Source organism: Suricata suricatta, chromosome 7, assembly GCF_006229205.1.
Source record: "Suricata suricatta isolate VVHF042 chromosome 7, meerkat_22Aug2017_6uvM2_HiC, whole genome shotgun sequence".
Lineage (NCBI taxonomy): Eukaryota > Metazoa > Chordata > Mammalia > Carnivora > Herpestidae > Suricata > Suricata suricatta.
The window spans coordinates 96,535,634-96,553,172 of record NC_043706.1 but is presented as its reverse complement, the minus strand read 5'-3'; positions in this window follow the sequence as shown (position 1 = coordinate 96,553,172).

Genomic DNA, 17,539 nt, shown 5'->3' with positions numbered 1-17,539 from the left:
CATGCCCACCTACCCCTATTCTTTACTCAATGATGCCCCATTGTAACATCCTAAAATCCCAGAGCAGAACCACCAAAACTGTCAGAAATGCAATAGAACAATTAACAGCACATAAAGTCCATTAAAGTTATGAAACATCTGTCACAGTTTTATTTTTTTTTTCCCCGTGAAGGTAGAAAACGAGCACCATAAAATGGTACTAACTACAAGTACTTAGTACTCCTACCTGCACCACCACCACCATTTTTACTATATACTCTGTCCATGCACAGGCCATAGCATGTTGTGTCAACAGCACAGAACTGGGTTCAAGTCCTAGCTCTGCCACTTACTAACTGGTGGATGATTGCTCTTATGTCCTCCCAAGATTCCTGTGTTCAAGTCCTAACTCTCTAGTTCTTCATAATGTGACCTTATTTGGAAACAGGGCTGTTGGCAAATGCAATTAGTTAAGTTAAAATAAGGCCACACCAGGGGCGCCTGGGTGGCTCAGTCGGTTAAGCCTCCGGCTTCGGCTCAGGTCAGATCTCACGTTTGTGGGTTCGAGTCCCACATTAGGCTCTGTGCTGACAGCTAGCTCAGAGCCTGGAGCCTGCTTCCGGTTCTGTGTCTCCTTTTCTCTCTGCCCCTCCCCCTCTCATGCTTTGTCTCTCTCTGTATCAAAAATAAATAAAACATTAAAAAAAAAAGCTTAACAAGTAGTGTGGGCTTGTTATCCAATATGACTGGTGTCCTTATAAAAAGGGGAAATTTGGACACATACACACGCATGTGCACACACACACACAGGGAGACAACCTTAGGAAGGATGGAGTTTCACTGCCACAAGCCAAGGAGTTACCAGAAGCTGGAAGAGAGCCCCAGAACAGATCCTTGCCTGTGCCTTGAGAGTGAGTATGACCCTAATGATACCTAGATCTCAGATGTCTGGCCTCCAGAACTGCAAGACAATAAATTTCTGTTACTTGACCCATGGGGTGTGTAGTATTTTGTTATAGCAGCCCTGGGAAAATTAATACAGAGACCTTTGCAAATCAGTCTTTGAGCCTCAGTTCCATTTTTAAAATGAGGTTAGCGGTGATCCTTATCTCATGGAGTTGTTATGAGGATTAAATTAGCTAATATTTGTAGAGTGCTTTGAAATGGTACCTGACAGAGAAGACCAAGGAATTCTAATAGATAAAGCTCTCTCCTTTTCCATGCAGCGGTGACAGGAGTAGATGTTATAAATTCTGGTTAGCAAGTCTTAATTTACAACTGCCTGCTGGGTTGTGACATTTCCTAATGTAGCTTCAGTGTAGGGCAAGGATACATAAAAGGACTCAGGAGTTCGAGAGAGAGAGTGATGGGTGCTGGGGTGCTTTTATTCACTAGACACACTGAACACCTTACCCCTGCAAGGTGCAGAGCTAAGGATCTCACATGGCCAGATGTGACCTTGAAGGAAGAATGTCTCAGAGTGCTTTGTTTCTGATCCCTAAGCATCAAAAAGCAAAATAGTCCCAGATTTTCATCAGTTTCTGCTGAACATTTCTGTCTTTTTTTTTTTTTTATCATCATTTATACAGCCCTGGAAACTCAAGAATAGGAGAACTTTTAGAGAAACAAAGCACCTATGAATGAAGTACTGAAACAGCCAATGCGGGAGTGGCTGAGGTCAAAAGAAATTCAGGAATTATCATTCTCTTTTCACTTTATTTTTCTATTGTTTTAAATATAATTTGTCAAATTGGTTTCCATACAACACCCAGTGCTCTTCCCAACAAGTGCCCTCCTCCATGCCCATCACCCACTTTCCCCTCTACCCCAAACCCCATCTCCTTCTTTTAACTTTAAACAAAGAATGTTGTGCTTAACAAAATTCCTCTGAACTGTAGTCATTGGAGAACCTCAATTAAAACACGTTTGTTGCACAGATTCTTTGGGAAAGGCCTGTGAATCTCTCTACTCTCCTGGCCAAAACGACCACCAGGAATTCATTCAATCAAACAAGTATTGACTGAGCACTGACTATGTGTTAGATGCTGTTTTAGGCATTGGGATATTGGATAAAACTTAAAAATCCATTTCTTGATGGAACTCCTATTCTGGCGAGGAAGAAAAAGACAACATAATAAGGGAAACATATCGTATGTCTGATAGTTATAAATGTTAAACAGGAAATGAAAGCAGGGATGTGGAGGATTTGCACTGGGGAAACAATCTGACACAGGATGACCAGGGAGGCCTCACTGAGAAGGTGACATCTGACAGAGCTAACAGAGGTGAGGCGAGGGACGAACAATCAGATATCTGGGAGAAGAGCACTCCCGGAAGACGGAAGAGCAAGTACAAAGGCCCACAGCAGGAGTGTTACAGAACAGGAAGAAAGCCAGAGTGGCTGGTGTGGAAGGAGAGGCGCTGGGGAGCCTGGGATGGAGAGCGAGTGAGGCAGGCAACAGGGGCCAAAGCAGGAGGGCCTGGAAGTCCTAAGAACCTTGGCTTCTGCTCTTAATGCCATGGGAGCCATTGGAAAAATCCCTGGCTGCCACACGGTCTTTTCAACTGTGTTGGGGTAAGAGGAGGACACAGGGAGGAAGTCATAGGCTTTTGCAATGATTCCACCAGAGATGACGACTCAGGATGGTCCAATGGCAGTTCTGGATGCATTTGGAAAATTGAGCAAGCAGATTCACTAAGTGAGATGTAAAATGTGAAATAAAGAAGTTATGGATGATTCCAGGGTTGCTGGCCTGGGCAATGTACAGAATTTTCATTTTTCTGAGACCAGGAGAGCTATGAAAAGGGAAGGTTTGCAGGGAATCCCAGGACTGTGGTCTTGGGTGCTTAGACTTCCAGACACCCAGGAGATATGATATTCGTTTTCTATGGCTGCTGTAACAAACTGCCACAAATTGGGTGGCTTAAAACAACAAAAATGTGTTTTCTCAAAGTTCTAGAGGCCAGAAGTCCAAAATCAGTTTTACTGGGCCAAGATCAAGGTATCAGAAGGGCCGTGCCCTCTCCAGAGGGTCCTGAGGGGGACTCCATTCCCTTCCTCTTCCAGCTTCTGGCATTCCTTGGCTTGTGGTTGTGTTACTCTCCCTTTTTTTTTTTTTCTAAGAGAGAAGCAGAATGTGAGTGGGAGAGGGGCAGAGAGGGAGACACAGAAACCAAAGCAGGTTCCAGGCTCTGACCTGTTAGCACAGAGCCCAGTGTGGGGCTGGAACCCATGAACTGTGAGATCATGATCTGAGCCACAGTCGGACGCTTAACCAACTGAGCCACCCAGGTGCCCTGAGTGGCTGCACCACTCTCATCTCACCCTCTTTGGTCACATTGCCTTCTCTTCTGCATGTCAAATCCCCCTGTGAGTCCCTCTTGTAAGGTTACATGTGATTGCATTTAGGGACCATGCAGGTGATCAGGATCATCTCCCTATCTCCACATCTCCTCATCCTTAACATGATCACAACCTCAAAGTCTCCTTCACCATTTAAGGTAACATGACAGATGGTTGGGATTAGGACTTGGATATGCTCAGGAGGGCTGTTATTCAGCCTATCACAGATATCCCAGCAGAGATGGTATCCCAACAATTCCTGTTTCAAGTCTGGATTACCCAACAATTCCTGTTTCAAGTCTGGATTACAGGTAAGAGGTACAAACTAGAGATAGGAATTGACAAGTTCTCAGCATACTGGTGGTATTTACCATCATGATGCTGGACCACCAGGGAGGGCATGTAGATTAAAAAAAAAAAAAAAAAAAAAAAAAAAAAAAAGATGTCCAAAAACCTGGGCTTGTGTTCATAGGTCTGGGATACCAGGAGAAGTCAGCACAGAAAACTGAGGAGCAGCTGGAAAGGCCAGAAGAAAACTGGGATGCTTCTGAGAGGCAAGCAAAGAATGTTTCTGAAACAGCAGAGGATGAGTGACCATGTCAAATGCACTGATGGGTCCAGTAAAACGAAATAGTAGAGCATTGGGCTTGGCAACATGGAGGTCACCATCAATCTCAACAAAAGCAGTCTGATGTAGAGGTGGGGACAAAGGTCTGATGCGAGAGGTTCTGGAAAAGTGTGGGAAGAAAGAACTAGAGACAGCATGTGCTGACAACTTTTCAAAGTGCTTTGTCCAAGAAGGCAGTACCAAAAAGAATCTCCTCCCATCTCCCCCAAAAGAATCTTTTCATCTGCCCTAGCTTTGAGAACAGCAGAGAGAATGGCCACTGGACTTGTTCTAGCTGAGATTCTAGGATCCAAAGAGGATGGTTGCTAAAGATTCTACTTGACTGGCTTTGTCCAAAACCATCTTTGTGCTTGTTATTGCCTTGTGAGTCCTTGTACTTGTTATTGCTAAGGCTGACTACATTCTGAAAACTCCCCAAAGAAGGCGTGTCCATGAAGTCGAAACCCTTGATCACTGTGATCAGATGAACCACACCCTAACCCGAACCCCAACACAAGCAAAAATGCCTGAACCCTTAGAGATGTGCTATCGCCCGTTTCCAAGCACTGAAAGATCTGTTAATAACAAGGTTTCTAAGTTGGTGGGAGCATGCTCCATTATGCACACACTCTGCAGATGTAGAGCTAATTAACCTTGAACTAGGCAAGTTTCTAAGTCTCTTGGAGAAGTTTATTTATGCCCCCTATAACGGAGGGCAATAACTGCAGCCTCTGATTTTAATTCTAGGTTTGAGAAAGTGTGAGACATTTCTGTACTGCTAATGAAAAGAGGCATAAGTAGATTAGCACCGGCCTGCAAGGAGTTAAAGAAAATCATAAGCTTCTAGAAGATAGTGTTGTATGCTTTCCATTTCATAGCTGTGACACTGAAGAAGACACAAGACTGGAGAGATAACATTAGCAGTTGTGATTGAGTACTCACTCTGGGATGAGCAGTGCACAGAAGCTTTGGGCATTATTTAATCCTCACATGGTGAGCAGTGATAACTTTTGAGAGACTCATGTCATAGTTGGGAAAAACCAGGCTCAGTGAAGTCACACAGCTTCATGCCATTTGCACAGGAATCTCAGATAAATGCAGAAGCATGACAGTTAGAGGGCACCTGGGGGACTCAGTTGGTTAGGCATCTGGCTCTTGGTTTTGGCTCAGGTCGTGATCTTGTTTGTGAGTTCGAGACTGTGCTGACGGTGTGGAGCCTGCTTGGGATTCTCTTTCTCCCTCTCTCCCTGCCTCTCCCCTGCTCTCTCTCTAAAAATAAATAAACTTAAAAGAAGCAGGACACCTTCTTATGGAGGTGACATGACGACAGTTCTTCAAAGAAGATCGAGCCAGGACCTGAAGAAGAGGGCTGGTGTCCAGAAACCAACCTGCTTCGTTGTCAGGCATCTGAAAATGCTATGTTGGCAATAGCCAATAGAGATTACAATTCTCCATCATAAAAAGAAAGTGAAATGTGTCCTTTGTGAATTGAGACAGAGCCACAAACAGCACAGAAAGTGTGGGGTAGGGGATGGCTGCTTGTAAATACAGACTCTCATTTCTGGACAGAGCAGTCCACTGAGTTGATTGAAGGAGGCTGCGGATTGGCTATCAGTTAGCTGGAATATGCATATTAAAGAGGGAAAGAACAAAGGGCGGCTTCAATTTCCCCAGAGCCCTTGCGCCCAGTAGGATTTTGTTGTTGTTGTTGTTGTTACAGTAGTTATTTTACCAGAGTGAAATCTCATACACCAGTACTAAAATCCCCCCAAAGAAAAACCAATGCATGCAAAGCTGAGATTTGGCACCTGAGGACCATAGCTGTTGGCTCCCAGAACCTTCCTGGGCTACCCAAGGCCAGAACTAGGCAGAGTTGTAAAATAAAGTTATCAGCAGTTTTTTGATAGACCTCCTCATTAAGGAGCTCCAAGACCACCTCAGGGATCCACTGCCTTCAAGTACTCCGAGCTGCCCAGGCCTCTGCCGTGTGGAGGGTCCCCTTCTTGCTCTTTTCAGAATTTGCAATCTGGGCTCAATTATTTTCAGTTCCCTCTGAGGTGACCACCAAACTGACTTTATTAGAACGGAGGGCTGCTGTGTTTAGGGAGCAGAACCGCTCTTAAATGCCATTCAAGCAGCATCCTTAATTCGGCTTCAGATCCATTTCTAAAATTGGCCAATCTCCTACCTGACCCATGTATAATGCACTGGGAATCTGAGCGGTGTGTGCACACCATGATGTTCACGGGGAAGACTGGCCTGTATCATTCATTTAACATCTGTGCAGATCTGATCATTACAAAATAGGAATTTTTTTTTTCAACTCTAGGGGCAGTACTACTAAGATGAAAATCACTCTCTGGAAAAGGTTGCCTTTTTCTACCCAGACCTTTCCTGGTACCAAAACACAAAAAAAACAAAAACTCCTATGCACAGCCCAGCTTAGTAATTAAGTATATGTGCATCAGAACCACATGGAACCTGGTTAGTAGCTGGTTTCTGCTACTAGCTAACTGAGGGACATTGAGTGACCAGGTTCCTCATCTCCAAGACCAAGGTGACAAATACATACCCCATAGGGCTTTATGCAGATTAGATATGATAACTTACACGAAACCCTTAGTACAATACTTGGCCCCTACTAAACATTTAAAAGATGTTAGCCACAGTATCATCAGTCTCTGACTAATAATAGCCACGCTTAATGTGTAGTTCACTCATTGCCGAGCACTATTCTAAGTGCTTTATGTAAGTTGACTCATAATTTTCACAATGACCCTCTGATGTACATTGTCCCCATTTGAAAGATGGGCAAGTGAAGGCACAGAGAGAAGGGATTTGCCAAAGTACCACCGTGTGTCAAGGGCAGAGCTAACACTTGAACCCTAGGCATCTGGTCCCTTAGTCTGCCCACTTGCCCAAGCTCTTTGGCACTGATGGGGGATCTAGACATCGCACTACATTGGACCTCATCTCATATCAAAGAAAAGTTGTATTTGTGAGACAGAGAAGGCTGTATGTGAACTGTCACCCAAAGGAGAAAAGATAATAAGCAATTCAAGTGACAAAATGGGGCTTCCATCAGGCAAATACACACTCCCCATGCCTTCGGCTGAAAGTGAGACATTCTGAAATCTACAACATTTGTATGTTGTGAAATTTTAGAGGATGTTCCCGGTCAAGAACGAAGGTAAGTCACCATGAAGTTAGGGACTGAAGAGATTCTCTAGCAAGTGGGAATCCAAGAAAGGAAAGGCAAGGGGAGGCGAGGAAGCACAGGAGATGAACAAAGGCAGTCCTATTCCCAAGGGTCATGATTCACAGCCGTCCAGGTTCTGGCCACCTTTATAAGGACAGCCTGTCCAATAGTGTGCACAATACACAATACTCTAAAGACTCGTTGGATGTTGAAACGTTTTCTTGAATGAGATTCACAAAGGGAATTATTGTAGTTTGACGTTCCTTCCAGTTTATAAGGCCATGGCGCCCTGTGTGAATCGCTGTGTGTGCCACAGGGCGGGACTTAGCGGGTGCTGCCTCATGTTGTGTTTATTCATGCGTGAGTCTTGCCTCCCCAGTTTGGCGACAGCTATGCCCTGTATTTCATTCACTCCTTTAATATTTGGGAAGGAAGGAAGGAGGGGAAAGAAATCAAAACCCCATTGTGGAGATCAGCCTAAAGATGTCTTTTCAACAACACTAAAGGAAAATTTCCAACTTGTGACTCTTTTTACTAAAAGACTGATTTTTTTTTTAATCTCTTTAAAGGTGCATCAAAAGAGGAGGGCTGCACTCAGGGATTTATCAAGATAAAGTCTGGGCGGCTCCGTGTTCAGCCTGGCATGGGCCATTGGCTGCTGCCACTTTGGACGTTTCCCAGCAAGACAAATAAATCCAAACCCAGAGTCCACAGAGCGAGCAAAAGGTCTCCGAGGTGCTTGTCACTCCAGCTTGTATCCTTGAGTTCACCTGTTGCCATGGGAACAGAAGCCCTCCCGTAGGGGAAGAACTATTATTTTCAACAACAGGCTACCTCAGAGAAGTTTTTTTCTTTTTCTTTTTTGCAACTAGTGCCTGTAATTTCTACCAGCAAACCCTGAAAAGTCATAGCCACTTAAGAGTAGAAGGGAATTAGCAGGCTGGAAATCCACCCCTTTTCCTCTCAGTTGCCCCCTTGAGGGAAATTATAAGCCATAAGGTGGGAGAATAGGCAGTGAGTTCTCAGTTGTGAGATGCAAGCTCACCATCCACTGGGTACCCAGGCCCCCATGTAATCTAGAAACTCTTCTCCTGGGCATGCACTGAGGCCGTGCTCGGTCTGTAAAATGCCCCCGATGCTTCTAGATCCACGCTGGCCTGGGGATCTCAGAGCTGAGAGGGCCTCCCTGCCCTCCTGATGCAGCTTCCTGCTCCCAGCCCAGCACAAGGCCAAGTTGCTGCCCTCCAGGCGTCTTCCTGGGAGTTGATTTCCTAAAGGATTTCTTTGACCACACAGATACATTCTCATTTAAATTCAGGCACAGCTGCCCACAGGCCAATTGACAAAGACACGCCATGAATTGAATGATAAATAATACATGCAGACAAAGACAACATCAGTGCTTATTTGCAGATGAAAGAACACTAGGAATTATTTCTGATGGAAATATAAAAGATTAAATTCAAGCAGGGGAGTGGAGGAGGAAGTATTTTTCTTAAAGCTCCTTAAGAAATAGCCTCATTGTTTCACATTCAAAAAGGCACTTTCTGTCTTGAGCTGGGAATTCAGTGGGCACTGGTAACCCAGGCCCCAGTGGGAGATACTTTCCCTTTAAAGATAGAGCCCAAGGGAGCAGGAGCGGAAGTTAAATCTTGGAGAGGGCACCTGTTGATGCACAGCCTGGCATACCTCCCCCGTTCTGATAATTTTACTATCAGAAAACTATGCCCTTTCCACCCCCATTCTGTACAGCCAAAGGGTATCGTGTCCCACCATCCTCATTGCTGGGAGCAGGATTAGGAAAATAAACCAAGTTATCCCAGTGAGACCCAATCGCTGGAATTAGCTCTCTTTTCACCAAAGTTTCCAACCAGTGAGATGTAAGTCTGGAGCTTCTGGGGGTCCTCAGTTCAGGAGAGCCTGCCAGAGAACACAGAGGAAAACAGTCGAGCTATAGATTCCTAAGTATGTAGTGTGACTGCCTGGATCCAACCTTTCCTGAAGCTAGGTTGCCCTCAGTGCTTCAGTTACAGAAGCCAAGAATTCATGCTTGTGTGTAAGTCCATTTCAGCTGGGTTTTCCTCACTTGGTCAAGCACTCAGTAAGGTAGACTAGTGGGTCCTGCTCAAATCTGCATAATATGCATTAACTTACGTATGTATATATGCATCTGTATATATCTCTTACTATCTTTTCTATTACTAATATGAAGGCATTAATGCTCTTGTCAGCACCAGTAAGGAGATTTATCCTACTGACAGGCTAAACCTCCGTAAGAAAATCCAGGTTTATCAATTAATAAATTAGGGAGTGCTTTCTTACGGATTATGCAGGATGTCTATAAAAAAATTACAGGGCAAATGAAGTCCTGAGACTGGGGGAGAGCATTCTCAGAAGAAGGGGGCTCATGGCCTGGGGAGATAGATACCTTTAAAGATGTTTAATACAATGTGGAAACTACAGCTTAAGAAGGGAAAATTAAAACAAAAATAAGAATCAAAACTGTGAGCTTTATGAGAATATGCAGTGCTGGAAACAGGTGAAAGAAAACCAAGAAGAAAGAACCGTGACTAGCATGACCATCAAAAACTTGTCATTCTCATGGGGCACCTGGATGGCTCCATCGATTGAGCGCCTGAGTCTTGATTTCTGCTCAGGTCATGATCCCAGGGTTGTAGGATTGAGCCCGTGTCAGGCTCTGTTCTGAGTATGGAGCCTGCTTGAGATTCTCTCTCTCTCTCTCTCTCTCTCTCTCTCTCTCTCTCTCTCTCTCTCCCCCCAAATATAATTAAAGGATTAAAAAAATAATAAGAATATAAAACCCTTGCTATTTTCTCTCTCAGGATTTAGGAAAATTCCAACAGAGTAGAGGCAAAGGTTTGTAGAAATTCTGGTCTGTGGAGAGGAGCTGGTGTAGATGGCTCCTATCCTTGTGTGTGGATGGTCCAGAGGAGACACCATCTTCCCCTTCCAGTTCACATATCCAGCCTTTACTCAGACCACCTTTGACTCCTTACCCCATAGCCAACCCACTAGTCCTTTTCATTTTATCTTCAAAATATATCTAGACCCCATCTCATTCTCATACTTTGGTCCTAGACACGGATTACTATGTCTCCTAAGTGTCCACCCTACTTCCGCCCTTATCCTCTCCTAGTCTCTTCTACAGACTGTTGGGTGAGCCTTTTAAAATACAGCACAGGTCATGTCACTCCTCAGTTCAAAATCTTTCCACCTCCCCCAACAAAAGCCAAAATTTCAATTTGGTTTGAAGAAAGAGGAAATGATTATGACACATTTCAACCAGATTAGCAAAGGGTAACATTTTTCCCTCTTTTCTCTAACTGAAAAGCAGTGTACAACCCAAGAGAGACTATCAGTACATCAATATTCAAAGTTCCATGAAGGCAAAAGAAATCAAACCTTTTAAAATAAAAGAGTAGTTAGGGCGCCGGGGTGGCTCAGGCAGTTAAGCGTCCAACTTTGGCTCAGGTCATGATCTTATGGTTTGTGGGTTTGAGCCTCGGGTCAGGCTCTGTGCTGACAGCTCAGAGCTGGAGCCTGCTTCAGATTCTGTCTCTCCCTCTCTCTCTGACCTTCCCCTGCTTCTGCTGTCTCTTTGTCTCTCAAAAATAAATAAAAAACATTAAAAAAAATTCAAAATAAGAAAGTAGACATCAAGCATTATGGGGAAAAAGACTGTCAGGATTCATAGCCCAGCTCCACCATATAGCAAGCTGTGAGATGCTGGGCAAACTATTTCTCTTCCCTGGATCTGTCTGGGTTTTCTCATCTGTGAAATGGGGGTGCTAATGGTACCTACTTTATTAGGTTGTTATGAAGACAAAATAACATATATATTGTGCTTAGAAGCTTGCCTACCATGTTGTAGGAATTCAATAAATGTTAACTATTAATGTTATTATTTGTGCTAAAGAAAAACTTTCAGATAATTTAGTGATATTTTGATACTTTCTCATAACTAATCTCCTTCTTGTAAGGGGAAAGGGTTTATAGAAGAGACCAAGAAAGAGATATTTTACAGGAAAAGAACAGTAAAAATATCACTGTTGGATACAAAATAAAAAGAGTGTCTGGTTAAGGCCTGTGAACTCCTTTCTGACAATCACCTGAGAGTCAGCTGGGTGGGTAGGTAAACTACCAAATCTTCATTCTATTAAAATTCAGGAGAAAATTGCATAAGCACTTTTTTTCCAGAAGGAGGTCATAGATTTTTATCACATAGAAAAGTCCTGCCCCAGCACCCTTTTTTTTTTTTTTTAAGATTTTATTTTTAAGAAATCTCTACATCCAGTATGGAACTCAAACTTACAAGCCCAAGATCAAGAGTAGTTTGCTCTACGAACTGAACCAGCCAGGCATCTCGAGATGCCTTTTCTATTACAGGAGAGCAATATACTAAAACATAGTATATTTCCTCACTGTTTCCTTGGAAGTATTTTTTTAATGTTTTTTTTTCTGTTTTTTATTTAGTTTTGAGAGACAGAGACAGCACAAGCAGGGTAGGGTCAGAGAGAGGGAGACACAGAATCCGAATCAGGCTCCAGGCTCTGAGCTAGCAGTCAGCACAGAGCCCAACATGGGGCTCGAACTCACGAACCGTGAGCTCCTGACCTGAGCTGAAGCCTGGCGCTTAACCGACTGAGCCATTCAGGCGCCCCATATTTTTTTAATGTTTATTTGTTTTTAAGAGAGAGAACATGAGTGGGGGAGGGGAACAGGGGCTACAGAGGATCCTAAGCAGGCTCTGGCAGGCCTGATGTGGGGCTCGAATTCACAAACTGTGACATGACCTAAACAGAAGTTGGAGGCTCTACTGACTGAGCCATCCAGGTGCTCCAACTCAGAAGTGTTCTATAAGGGAAGAGTGATGATTAGTCATATTATTATAAAATTATGAGAGGCCTCCCTCCCAAACTAAACCAAGTTTACATGGTGAGCTCATATTGAAAGGACACAGGTCTGAACCACACTGACTCCATGACAGGCTTTAGATTCCCCCAGAAACAGCAGGTCAGACTCTTGTCTTCTCCAGGAGGATCAGACTTTTACCAAAAAAGGAACTACCTCCACTACACCCAATCAGGGAAACTAAAAGAGATGTATAACATTCCCGAGGTTGGAGGACTTAGGGGTGGAATCTCAGATAGTGGCTCAGTGTTAGCTAGCCAATGGCTCACGGTTCACCTAAACCCCACGTGGGGGTCCTCAACCCACCCCACAATTGGACACTTCAAAGGTATTCCAGTGTTATGATTGGGTCCCGCCAGTTGTAACGGACACCTTAAAGATTCTATATGGTCAAGATTGTTGCTGGGGCTAATGTATAGCTGTGATTGGACCACTGTGTCTATGTCACCAACCCTTGTTCCTTCCCCTCTCCAAAAACCCATAAAAACCCTACCCTGCTATTGTTCGGGGCTCTCAGCACGGATCCACTGCATTGGTGAAGTCTGAGGCCCTGAGCTTAAGCCTTAATAAACGCCCTTTGCTTTTGCATACGTGGCTCAGTCTCCCCGGTGGTCTCTGGTTTTTGGGGATATTGCAATCTGGGCATAACAATATGACATGACAATAGAAGTGTATGCACAAGAATCTCATTCACAAAAACAATCCAATGATGTCATGGAAAAAATATAGTATTTGAGCCAAGCAGACTTATAATCAAATCCTGGTTTAGTTAAGTTATTTAACCTCTCTTGGATAATGGAAGACAATATACATCAAGTACCCAATATGCTGATATGTAATGTAAATGTAAAATGATATTATTTTTCCCCTTTTTCAACTCCCCACTCCTACCTGTCTTGCCCACCATAGCTAGGAATCTTCCACTTTGATCTCAAATACTACCCATTAAGTCTGAGCTAGTTGTTCTACTCCGTTTCCTACATTTATTAGGAATTCTTAGGCGGAAGCAAAGTTAGCAATAATTAGCCTTTCCCATATTCTCCAAATGGCCCTCCTTACTCTGTGAACCCAAAGCCCCATCCATGTCAGAGGCATTATCTCCTAATGGTCCTAATGTGTCCAGTCTTCAGAGCACCAGAACAACATGAGATTCCTAAAGTGTCCTGAAGAAAAGCTCTCTCCACCACTCTGGACTCTGCTTTGTAACCTGAGTTTATGTCCACAGTCTGAACCACTCCACCAGCTCCTGACATGCATCCCCGTGCCCCTGCTCCTTGGGCGGGGTGGGGACAGATGTTATAGCATCTCCTCCATCTATCTAGTCTTCTTTTCCTGCTCTTCTTACAAAATAGACATTCCCACACATTAGACCAGAGGCAAACGTGGTGGTAATGTGTATGTGGGGAAGAGGATGGAAGGGGAGTGGTTTATTGGAAGTAATTATCCACTATGCTCAGTTACAGAATAAGCCCTTATTGAGTACTGTGACTCTGAATTATGTCTAAGGAGAGAAGAGAATATACACTCCGTCCCTGTTACCATTCATGGCCAGTTGAAAAGAGAAGCCTACTCCTAAGGCTGGAGCAGACCTGTCTCCTCTCCTTTCCGTCCTCCACATCCTTGCACATAATGGAATCACTTACTGAAAGTGTGAATAAATTAGTGAAAAGTTTTCTTTAGCCAACTTAATACATACTCTAAAGACATGATTTGGGGGGAGCATTAAAATACAAGCTAATATTTATTTAATGAAGCAAATGCTTCCTTTCATAAAATAGATATGCGTAGGGGATTATAACACAATTGGTGCATTTATTTTGTAGTTGTTTTTTTTTTTATAAAATGTTTTATTTATTTTTGAGACAGAGAGAGATAGAGCGTGAGAGGGGGAGGGGCAGAGAGACAGGAAGACACACAGAATCTGAAACAGGCTCCAGGCTCTGAGCTAGCTGTCAGCACAGAGCCCGATGCGGGGCTTGAACCCACGACTGTGGGATCATGACCTGAGCCAAAGTCAGAGGTTTAACTGACTGAGCCACCCAGGCGCCCCTATTTTGTAGTTTGGAATTCTATTATGTGAATTTTCAAAAGATGTGTTTCTTGTCAGACCGAAATATTTATGACGAAGTATCAGGGCACTGAAAATAACGGCCTATTGTGTGAGAGAGGATAATAAAACATGCACATTGTCAAAATTAGAGAGTGAGCTCCGATCAATAAAATAAGACTCAATTTTTTAAAAAAGCAAAGTGATTCCCATATGAAAAAACATGGAGCAAGTTGAGAATTGGGACCGTTGGTCTGACTGAGCATGAGTTAATCATCTGGAGGTCCACAGGGGCCCCCACTGCAACCACCGACCATGGCGGGCCAGACTGGGATGTAGGGACTCACTCCAAGGTCAAATAAGCATGTGTTTATTACCCTGGATTTGGCCTTCATAAGTCCAGACCCAGTGGGGATACTAACTATATTCTTCAAGTTCCAAATTTCAAAATCAGTGTAGACCAAAGAAGCTTCAGGAGAAAATGAGAAAAAAAATTTTTTGAAAAATAAGTCTTACAAGAGAACACAAATAAGAAGGACTATGTTTGGTTTGTAAGGAAAGAGATTAAGGGGAAAGTTATGCCACAGAGAGGAAAAAATGACTTATTCTCTCCATACACAGTGGACTGTTGAAATAATAAAGGCCTGGTGCCAGCATTGCTTCATGAGCACTGATAAATCTAGAAACTAGGGGACGAGGACAATTATTGGCAGGGTCTGGCCCACCTTGGGCAAAGACTGGCCTTTGTTCAACCTATTATTCAAAAGCCCTGCTTCTCCTCCACTAGCGTAAATGAAACTATCTTCACAGAAACTTCAGAAGGAGGAAACCATTCCCTATCCTCTCACATATGAAGGGATCAAAATAAGAATACTATATTCTGGGACAAAAATGATAGGATAGGGTGGTGGATAGAGGGAACTGTATGCATTACCACCAATGACAGTTTCCTGTTAATCCCGTGTGTGTGAATTGGTGAGGTCTTTTAGTGCTGGGGTAATTGGGGATGTCCGTCCTCTGTGAACTTTGTATGCTTTAATTTGGTTTATGACTCCCAAATACAGGCCTACAATCTATATAAGTTGTACTGAGAAGCAAATAAGAGATGTGGCTTTGCTTGTCCTTCCTGAATGCAGGGCAATGTGGCTCTCTTCTAGACCTTTAACAGCTCCCATCCACCCCTGGGATAAAGCCATAGGCACCCTACAAATGACCTGATGGCTTTGTTTTTCCCCAGCTCAGGCCAGCTCTCCCTACTTCCTCCCTCAACCTAAGCATATCCATTCTTTTTTTTTTTTTAATTAAAAATTTTTTTAATGTTTTAATTTATTTTTGAGAGAGAGAGAGAGACAGCGTGAGCAGGGGAGGGTCAGACAGAGAGGGAGACACAGAAGCTGAAGCAGACTCCAGGCTCTGAGCTGTCAGCACAGAGCCCGACACGGGGCTCAAACCCACAAGCCATGAGATCATGACCTGAGCCGAAGTCGGGCACTTAACCAACTGAGCCACTTAGGTGCTCCTGAGCATATCCATTCTGACCTATGTCTCCATTCCATGTCCTGTTGCCTCAGATCTAGTTTCCAAGACTTTTCCTTGCCTCTTCGGATTAATTTTCCATGTGTAGCCTCTGCATGCCCCTCATTTCATGCTTTCTTTTGGATCTCTCTTGATTCCATGCTCTGTCTCCTGAGAGCCACCCTCACCTACCTTTATACCAGCTCAGCCTCTTTAATCCCAGACCTGATCAGAGAAGTCCCAAAACTGCCAGTCCAAGATGAACATACTTGACCCATGGTACCCATGGTCACCCTGAATATAAATAAATCCTAAATGCCTAAAAGGGTTATTTGGGATGAAATGCATACATGTTTGGCCAAGATTCAGCATTTCTCAATCAGCCACTCCCAATTGTAAGGGAAGTAGATGGAGGTCCCTTCCCTTCAACCAGGAATAAAAACACTTTCTGTTCCTGTGAGGCCTGGATCACAAACAACATGCCATGAGGGACCAGAGAAGTGATGGGGATGGTAGAAGTGGACCAGGAGGAGGAGGGTGGAAAGCGCGGCCCACCCACTGGAAAGCATCCCTATCCATCTTAGGTTACTATGGCTGCCATAACAGAGAACCACAGACTGGGTGCCTTAAACAACAGAAATTTGTTTTCTCATAGCTCTGGATGCTACAAGTGCAAGATCAAAGAGTGTCTCCTGACACCTCCCTCTTTGCCATGTGGATGGCCATCTTCTCACTGTGTCCTCATGATCTTTCCTCTGTGTCTGCCTGTGTCCTCATCTTCTCATCTTATAAGAATCCCAGTCATATTGGATCAATATGCACCCTATGACCTCCTTTAATTTGTTTACCTCTTGTAGACTGTCTCCAAACACAGCCACATTCTGAGGTACTGGGGGTTAGGACTTCAGCATTAAATTTCGGGAGGACACAATTCAGCCCATGACACCATCTAAAGAAGGGGCCATCACTTGACTTCTGCCAATGTGTGCCATGATAATACAGGTCCAACACTGACATAAAATCTTATTTCTCAAGAGGAAGCAGAAATATGGAATTCTGAGTGAAATCCTCAAGTTTTAAGCATAGACAACTAATTTTTATTTCTTCAAAATATCATACAGCCTATAGGTGCCCCCAGGCAGTTAGTCTGTGACCTCTTCAATCCGGTATATAGCTTTCCTTGGAACCCCACAGCTGAGGCAGACCCCTTGAGATTCTGGAGATGAGGCAGTGCAAGCAGCTGATATGAAAGGCAGAGTGGCCAGCCTCCTGAGCCTCTTCTCACAGTGACCCACTGATCTTGGCCCTGCACTGGACCAAAGGGCTAAGAAAAGACAAATCTCAGGAAAGAGCACAAAGAAAAAAAGTTAATTTTTCCAGAAAGCCCAGGCTCTGGGGTTTAGCATCCTGGCTCAGGCTTCCCACCTGATTCTGCTTGGCCTTTCTAGGGCAGGAGATGGCACCAGGTGACAAGGAGCCAGAAGAGAAAAGGGGAGACTGAACAAAGTACCACGTGGAAGGAAAACTACTTAAATTTTTTACTTTTCACACCAGAACTTCCACCCCCAGCCTTGGGCTAAAAAATGGCATTGACCCACATCACCACTATGGTCCTAGGGGTTGGAGGATAGAGTAAGAATTTGGTTTGCGTAGGACACATGAATGCACAGAAAAGTTGGGCTATCCACAGAAGCTAGTTGGGAAGCCAATTTTGAGTGATACCCAAGAAAACACTTGGAATCAATCTGACCTGATTCTGTCCCAAAGATAATCCTATAACCAGGCACAGAAACGAAACTGGTAATTTCAGAAAAGATCTGTGACTTCTCTGGACTTCCTTCAAACCTAAGGCAGAGAAGCTGCTTCTTGGTACAGTATAGTAACGGTGGCGTTAGAGGGACTGTTTGGCCCATAATG